At 43.4% G+C, this 8,332-nt stretch overlaps 1 pseudogene; it reads right to left on the reverse strand.

The window, feature by feature from the left end:
* Window positions 1-2,896: 2,896 nt before the first annotated feature.
* LOC101826482 lies at window positions 2,897-3,833 on the reverse strand (annotated as a pseudogene).
* Between the last annotated feature and the right edge of the window lie 4,499 nt (window positions 3,834-8,332).

Genomic DNA, 8,332 nt, shown 5'->3' on the forward strand with positions numbered 1-8,332 from the left:
GAGAATAGTTCTTTGCTATCAGTTCTCCCTTTGTTTTTTCAAGACAGGATTTCCCTGTGTGAAAGCCCTGGCTGTCCTGGAACTCACTTTGTAGACCAGGCTGGCCTTGAAGTTACAGAGATCTGCCCAGTCAGCTCTCCCTTGATTTTGTTGAATCAACTGTGTTTTATTTTGTCTGTCAAATAGCAACACTCTGTTCCCACAATGGCAGATATCTCTATACTCAAAACTCACCCTTCCTCCTTATGTTTCTTAAAAGAATGTCTTGGCCACAGGTTGGGTAGATGGCTCAGCAGTTAAGAGACCTTTTGCAGAGAACTTGGGCTTGGTTCCCAGGATGCACACTGGGCAGCTCAGACATCTGTAACTCCAGTTCCAGGGGAATTTGATGCCCTCTTCTGGCTTCTACAGGCACTGCATGCATGCGGTACAATTAAAGACAGGCACGATGCGAAACAAAACAAACACAAAAGAATTCCTTGGCCATACTTGGCAACTCAGAATTTACTATGTGTTTCAGAAAGCTGGGATTCGATTGGATTGCATTGGGTCTACAAATCTTTCTGTGTGCTGTGTGTGTAAACTTGCATGCTGTGACAATGTGGAAGTCAGAACAACTTTGTGTAGTTGGTCCTCTCCTTCCACCTCTATGTGGGTTCCAGAGGTCAAACTCAAGTTGCCAGTCTTGTACAGCAGGATCTCACAATGCAGCCTTGGCTGTCCTGGATCTCACTATGTAGCTCAGGCTGCCCTTGAACTCATGGAGATCTACCTACCTCTCCCTTTTTAGTACTGGGATTAAAGGCATGTGATGCCATGACTGGCTATAAATTTTTACTGGTCATCTGCTTTAGGAATATGTACATCTCTCTGTGTGTTTAGTCTTCTTATGTCCCCTTTATTACATTTTGTAGATTCCTGTGAAGAAATTTGTGTATCTTTGACGATATTTATTGCTGATATTTGATATTTTGTGGTATTGTTGCAAATGGGATCTTTGCAAAAAAAAAAAACTTAAAGTGGATGTCTACCATATGCAAAGCCTTGGGTTTGATCTACAGTACTACAGAAAAGTAAAAGAAAAATCTGCTTTGTGTTGTCCTATAGGGGTGACATATGTTTTTATGTTTTAAAATAATTACTTTCCTTTTTCATAGCATTTCTCTGTGTAGCCCTGTCTGTCCCGGGACTTGCTCTGTAGACCAGGCTGGCCTCAAACTCAGAGATCCATTTACCTCTGCCTCCCCAATGCTGGAACTAAAGGTGTGTGTCACCATACTTGGCTGCTAAGTCAACCTATTAATTTTGATCTGTAGATTGCTCTGATTTCCTATGCAAGCAATGTATTATCAGAGAATAAGGAGTTTTGGGCTCTTCACTGGTAATTCTCATCATGTGCCTCTTTCTGTACAGTTCCTGCCAAGACCTCCTGTGCAATAATTGAGGAGAAGTGGTAATAACAGTCTTTGTTGAGTTCCCAGAGTGAAAGCAGACATGATTTGTATTTTACTAGGAAGCATAATTTCATTGTGGGTTTCTGTGACTCCTTTCAACAGTTTAAGTTCCTGTCTACACTGATTTGCCTAATGCATTAAAAAGGGTTTTATTTATTTTTATTTCCCATGTATGAGTACTTTACCTGCCTGTGTTTCTATGCACTGCACATATGTCTGGTGCTTACAGAGGCCAAAATACGTTGTCAGATTCCCTGGAACTGGAGCTAGAAATAGCTGTGAGCTGCCATGTTGGTGCTGGGAATTGAACCTGGGTCCTCTGGGAGAGCAGCCAGGACTCTTAATCCTGAGCCATGTCTCCAGCCCCCACTAATGCATTTTTAAAAAATCTTAAGTAGACATTGAACCTCATCAAATATGTGTTTTGTGCCTATGAAGATAATTATGTTTTCCCATTTGTTCTGTTAATGTTTTGGGTTATACTGACAAATGCTTACTGTTAAACTAATTATATATTTCTGGAATAAATCCATAAGATTAGGATATGCTATCTTTCCCAATATTGCTAGGCTTGGTTGAATAATATTTTGTGTAGGCTTTTTGTACTTGTTTTTATTGGCCTATATTTTGTATTTTTATAATGTCCTTGTCAGATTTAATTAGAAGATTATGCTTACTCATGAGTGTTTGGATAGATTCCTTCTTTTTCCGTTCTTTGGAAAAGTTCTTGTAAACTCATATTATTTCCATCTTAAGTGGTTGGTAGAATTCTCTGATGAGGCCATCTGGACACTTGGACTAAGACACTCTTTTCCTTAATGTGAAAGTTTCAAATTACAGAGTCATTTCTTTAATAGTCATAAACTGTCAAACTGTTCTTATATTTTCTTAAGACAATTGTGTTATATTCTTTCCTAGGAATTCTTCTGTCTTACTCAACCGTTTAAACTTGATGGTGTACGGCTATGTGTACTATGAATTCTCTGTGTCTCCACCCCCTTCTCTTTCTTCTATAGGATCTGCAGTGACTCCTGGCATCTATAGCTTGTGCTTCTTTTTATTATTGTTGTTTTTTACTAATTAACTTAGAAGCATTCAGAATGTCAACAAAACAGCTGCAATTTTTTTTTGCAATTACAGAGTGGTATTCAGTTAATAGAACAATTATCTTTGTATAAGTTGCCTCAGAGACAACTGAAGATAAAAAACCAAAACAAACAAAGCCAAAAAAACTACTGTCCCCATATGTAACTAATGTGTGCTGTGCACTGACAAGAACCTGCTTTAAATTTCCATGCCACTTTACAACCCCAGACTGTACCAGACAAGGTTAGTGGCTACTGAAAATACCACCAGGACAGGGTATCTAAAGACACTTTCAGTAGTGTGTTAACTATACAAAAAAAGACAGAGTACAGTTCAAAAACAAATCTTACACAGCCTTACATTTCAACTGTTTTTCTTTAAAAGGAGTGAATTGTGTACAGGGGGTTAAATGCTTTATAGACAAAAACCAAACAAACAAAAAACTGCATTAGAACCAACTTATTCATCATCCTCATCTTCCTCTTCCTCCTCTCCTCCTCCTCTTCCTCCTCCTCCTCATCTTCTCTTCCTTCTCTTTCTTGCTGTTTTCTGCCTTGTCCACCCCCGTTTCCGCTGCATCGGGTTTTCCGTTAGCTCTGTAAGCAGCAGTGTCCTCTCCGTGCTTCTCCTTCGCGTGGCAGCCTTCCTTCCGTGGGGCTGCTTGTCGTCTGCGGCAGCGCTGTTCCGCATCTCTCCCGGGTACTTTGCAACATCACCAATGGACAAGCCAGGGTGTTCTCCTTTGATTTTTGGCCGATACTCAAAATAGAACATGAAGGCCGAAGGAGGCCTCTTGGGTGCACTGGGGTTCTTGAACTTCTTTTTGGTCTCCCCTTTGGGTGCAGGTTTTCATTTCTCTTTCATGACAGCCTTGTCAGCCTTTGCCATGTCTTCAGATTCCCCCTTTCTTTAGCAGACATGGTCTTCCACCTTTCTGAGCCCTTTTTGGAGAACTCTGAGAACTTGACAGAAACATCCGGATGCTTCTGGTGTTCCTCCCGGCAAGTCTGCACAAAGAATGCCTATGAGCACATTTTGCCTCTCGGCTTCTTAGGATCTCCTTTGCCCATGTTTAGTTGACTTTTGTCCTCGAGGCACAGAGTCGCCCAGTGCCCGTCCGGCTCGCGCTTGGCCTGGTGCTGTCTCTACGGTGATTAATGTACCACAATGGCTCATTGTTGTTTTTAAAGACAGGGTTTCTCTGTGTAGCCCCTGGCTGTCCTGGCACTCGCTCTGTAGACCAGGCTAACCTTGAACTCACAGAGATCAGCCTGCCTCTGTTTCCCGAGTGCTGGGATTAAAGGTGTGTGCCACCACTGCTTGGTGCTTCTTTCTTTCTTTATCAGATTTGCTAGGGTTGTCTGTCTGTCTTTTTTCCTTCCTTCCTTCCTTCCTTCCTTCCTTCCTTCCTTCCTTCCTTCCTTCTTTCCTTCCTTCTTTTTCTCATGACAGAGTGTCACTAAGTAGCCCTGGATGTCCTGGAACTTGCTATGTTAACCAGGCTGAGTTCAGTATCACAGAGATCAGCCTGCCCCTGTCTCCTGAGTGCTGGGATTAAAGGCTTATGTCACCACACCTGGCTTTGTTAATATTTTTAAAGACTATATAGCATATATTTAGGTTTCTATTTTGTACTCCTCTTTATTATTTAATTTCTCCTAATTTTGGTTAATTTAAAAATTATTTATTTTATTATTTTGATTTTAAATAGCTTGCTTCACATGTCAATCCCAGTTCCCTCTCCCTCCCCTCCTCCCGCGCCCCCCACCATCCCCCCTCAGCCTCCCACCCTATCCCCACTTCCTTCCACATAGGCAATATCTAGAGTCTGCCATTTCACTCAGGGTAGAGTCCAGGCACTCTCCTAAGAGTCCAGGCTGAGAGAGCATCCCTCTTTGTGTTATGGACACACGAAGTCCATTTGTATGCCAGGGATAAACACTGATCCACTGCCCAGGGCCCCATAGGTTGCCCAGGCCTCCTCACTGACTCTCACATTCAGGGGGTCTGGATCAGCCCCATGCTGGCCTCCCAGCTGTCGGTCTGGTCTGGGGTCCAAGAGCTCTCCCCGTTCAGATCAGCTGTCTCTGCTGGTTTTGCCAGCCCATTTTTTTTTTTTTTTTGCCAATTAACTCATCGATCCTCTCTCTCTGTCATTGGGTTCCATGGGTTCAGTTCAGTGTTTAACTGTGAGTGTTTGACTCTGCTTCCATCAGTCACTGGATGAAGGCTCCAGGATGGTTATAGACATCAAGTTCATTATCAGGAATGGGCATTAAGGTGGTCTCTCCACTATTGCTTAGCTTGCTAGTTGGTGTCATCCCTTTAGATCACTAGAGGTCACACTGGTGCCAGTTCTGTCTTCTAACCTATGATTCCCTCTTCCCCCTATTCTACCCCCACCCAACCTTCCTGTTCCCCCATGATCTACTCTCTCTTCCTCTTCTCCCCATCTCTTCTTCCCAGCTCCCACTTTTGGTTAATTTTAACAATTCTTTAAAAATAAAAAATAATTTTATTTATGTACATGTGTGTACCTGTGGAAGCCAGGAACACATAGAACTGGAGTTACAGGCAGTGCTGTGAGCTACCCAGTGTGGCATCCAAACCTGGTCCTCTGCAAGGGCAACAAATGCTCTTACTCCCTCTAGCTCCTGTTTTCATAAACTCCTGAGGTGGGTGCACAACTTACGTATTTACAGCTTCTTTCCCTCTCCTTCCTCTCCACCCCTTAAACCTTTCCTCTCTTATTTTCCTCATGATTGCACATTGCCTCTGAGTTTCACCATAAGTCTTGATGTATTATATTGCCATTGTTATTCTAGTTGAAATATGTTCCCCAATTTCCAAACATGTTTTCTGCTTACCTCAATGATATTTAGCTGAAATACATTGTGTTAGGAGACTGTTTGAAGATGGGCATGGTTGTGCATGCCTATAATCTCAGCACATGAGAGTCAAAAGTAGGAGGATCATGAGTTCAAGGCCAGTCTTGGCTACATAGTGAGTTCAAGGGCAGTCTGAGACGTCTAAGTCCCTATTTTTAAGAACTTCTCCAAAATTAAAAAAATATTTTGTTTTTGTTATGTGTATGTATGTGTGCCTGATTGTATGTGGACCATGTATATGCAAGTATATAAGAGAGGTAAAGCCAGAAGGAGAGTGAGAATAAGAGAATATTTGAGACTTGGTTTACAGCTTAAAATATGCTCTATTGTGGTACAAGTGTTTTTTGTATGTTGGTATTTCAAACATAGCTGATCACAGTTTTGAGTTTCTATATCTTGACTTTAGTCTTTCCCTCCTCCCCTCCCCTCCCCTCCCCTCCCCTCCCCTCCCCTCCCCTCCCCTCCCTCCCCTCCCCTCCCCTCCCCTCCCCTCCCTCCCCTCCCCTCTCCTCTCCTCTCCTCTCCTCTCTTCCTCTCCCCTCCTCTCTCCTCCTCCCCTCCCTCATCTCTCTCTCTTCTCCCTCTTCCTTTTAAAAAATGGTTACTTTTTAAAACTTCATATGTACGAGTGTTTGCTTGCCTGTATGTATGTCTGTGTACCTAGTGCCTAGGAGGCCAAAAGAGGGTGTCTGGGCCTCTGGAACTGGAGTTACAAAGGGTGTGAGCCACCATGTGGGTGCTGGAGATTAAACCCAGGTCTTCTGTAAAAGCAGCCAGTGCTCTTAACAGCTAAGCTCTCTTTCCAGCCTTGCCCCTCTGTCTTCTCTTTGTGAGGTAAGATCAGTTTATACAGGCCAGACTGGATTCAACCCCACAATCTTCTTGCCTTAGTCTTTCAAGTGCTGGGATTACAAGCATGCACCACCATGGATGATTAGTCTGCTTGTCTTTTGGTGCTGAGAAGGGTATACAAAAACCATTCACTCTGCCCGGCATTGGTGGCACATGCCTTTAATCCCAGCACTCGGGAGGTAGAGGCAGGCAGATCTCTGTGAGCTCGAGGTCAGCCTGGTCTACAGAGTGAGTTCCAGGACAGCCTCCAAAACAATACAGAGAAACCCTGTCTCAAAAAAATCAAAACAACAACAACAACAACAAAAACCCCCCCAAAACCAAAAAAACCATTCACTGTGATTAGAACTGGATAGTTCCTACTCTGAGTTTACCATGATGCATTAGGTATAAATGCTTACTTTTCAACAGTAGTATTTCCATATTGAAGTTATCCTCTATCTTTATGAAATACATTCCTTAATGAATTTGGGGAAACACTTCATGTTTTTAATATTAATACTATGTTTTACTTAATAAAACATTTGTTTTCTAGGCAAGCTTTTTCACTTTTTAATAAATATCATTTATTTTATGTTTAGAGCATTTTGCCTGCATGTATGCAATGTACAACACATGTGCCTGGTGCCTATGGAGGTCAGAATTGGGTGTCAGATCCCCTGGACCTGGAGTTACATAGTTATGAGATGGAAACTGGGTCCTTTGCAAGAGCAGCTAGTGCTCTTAAACACTGAGCCATCTCTCCAGCCTCATCATGCTTTTGTTTTTAATTCTTCTACATCCTTTGATTCATATTTCTTATTGATAGGTATGGTGATTTGAATAAGAATGGCCCCTACAGCCTCATATATTTGAATGCTTGGTCATCAGGGAGTGGCACTACTTGAGAAGGATTGGTAGATGTGGCCCAAAAAGAGTAGAAGTGGATTTTCTGGAGGACATGTGCCCCTGGGGGTGAGATTTGAGTCTTACAAAGTCCAATCCAGGCCCAATGTTTCTCCCTTCCTGCTGCCTGTGGATCCAGATGTGGAACTCTCAGCTCCTCCAGCACCAGGCCTGAAACTAAGTCTCTGAAACTGTAAGCCAGCCCCAATTAAATGTTTTCCTTTATTAGAGCTGCGGCGACCATGGTGACTCTTCACAGAATAAAACACTGAGTAAGACAACAAGGTATGTAGATACTGATAAAGATTTATATAAGACTCTGTATGACCATTTCAGCACTGTTAAACAGTTCTGATGCTACCCCTAACCAACCCTGGGGTTCAAGTCCTGGTGGCTTCCACTAAGCATTGGTGAGGCTAGAACATACTCTGGAAAAGCATGGATCACTTAGTCCATTTCCCTACTTAGTTTGACATTGTCCTCTGTAGATGTCCCCAGATGTCACTGTGGTAGCTCTCGGACCAGGCTTGAAGAAGGCCAGACAGGACAATGCATCTTTGTCCCAGCTGACCAGAGGCATAGGGACGTACCATCTCCCCCTGAGGCCTGTGTCTCAGTTAATTATTTTTGTCACAAGGACATTCTCTGGCAACTAGCCCACCGTGCCTGACTCTGTGGCTTTTTTTTGGTGTCTCTCCAGCCTTCTGGTGAACAGTTCATGGCTAGGTGGTCCTGGGCTCCCTCTGGGTGATGTGTATGTGTGTGAGTTCTGAGACATCATCTATCTTTCTAGGAGAAGCTGGGCTGACTTCAAGGTGGGCTGTTTCCTCCATGGTGTCCCCAGGTGAAACCTTGGCCTATATTAGTACCCATCTCTAACTCCTTGCTTTCTAGAACTAGGGTGGCCTTATGGGGTCCATGAAGTCTCCCAGCCTCTCCTAGGAGAGTACATCAGTTAGTGTCCAGGTGGCCAGCTTCACATCGGATCCTGGGAATTTTTGTGGAGTCTAACTGCTCTCTCGCTCTCCTCTCATCCCATGTATCTGCGTATGTGGACATCCTGCCATGCAGGGCAGGAGATGCTGTGTCTGAGGACATGTAGGGTGAGTGACTTAATAACCAGTGCAGCAGTAGAGAGGGTTCAGCAGGCCTACAGGCTTAGGTGTC

This window comes from Mesocricetus auratus, unplaced genomic scaffold (assembly GCF_017639785.1).
Source record: "Mesocricetus auratus isolate SY011 unplaced genomic scaffold, BCM_Maur_2.0 Super-Scaffold_4256, whole genome shotgun sequence".
Classification (NCBI taxonomy): domain Eukaryota; kingdom Metazoa; phylum Chordata; class Mammalia; order Rodentia; family Cricetidae; genus Mesocricetus; species Mesocricetus auratus.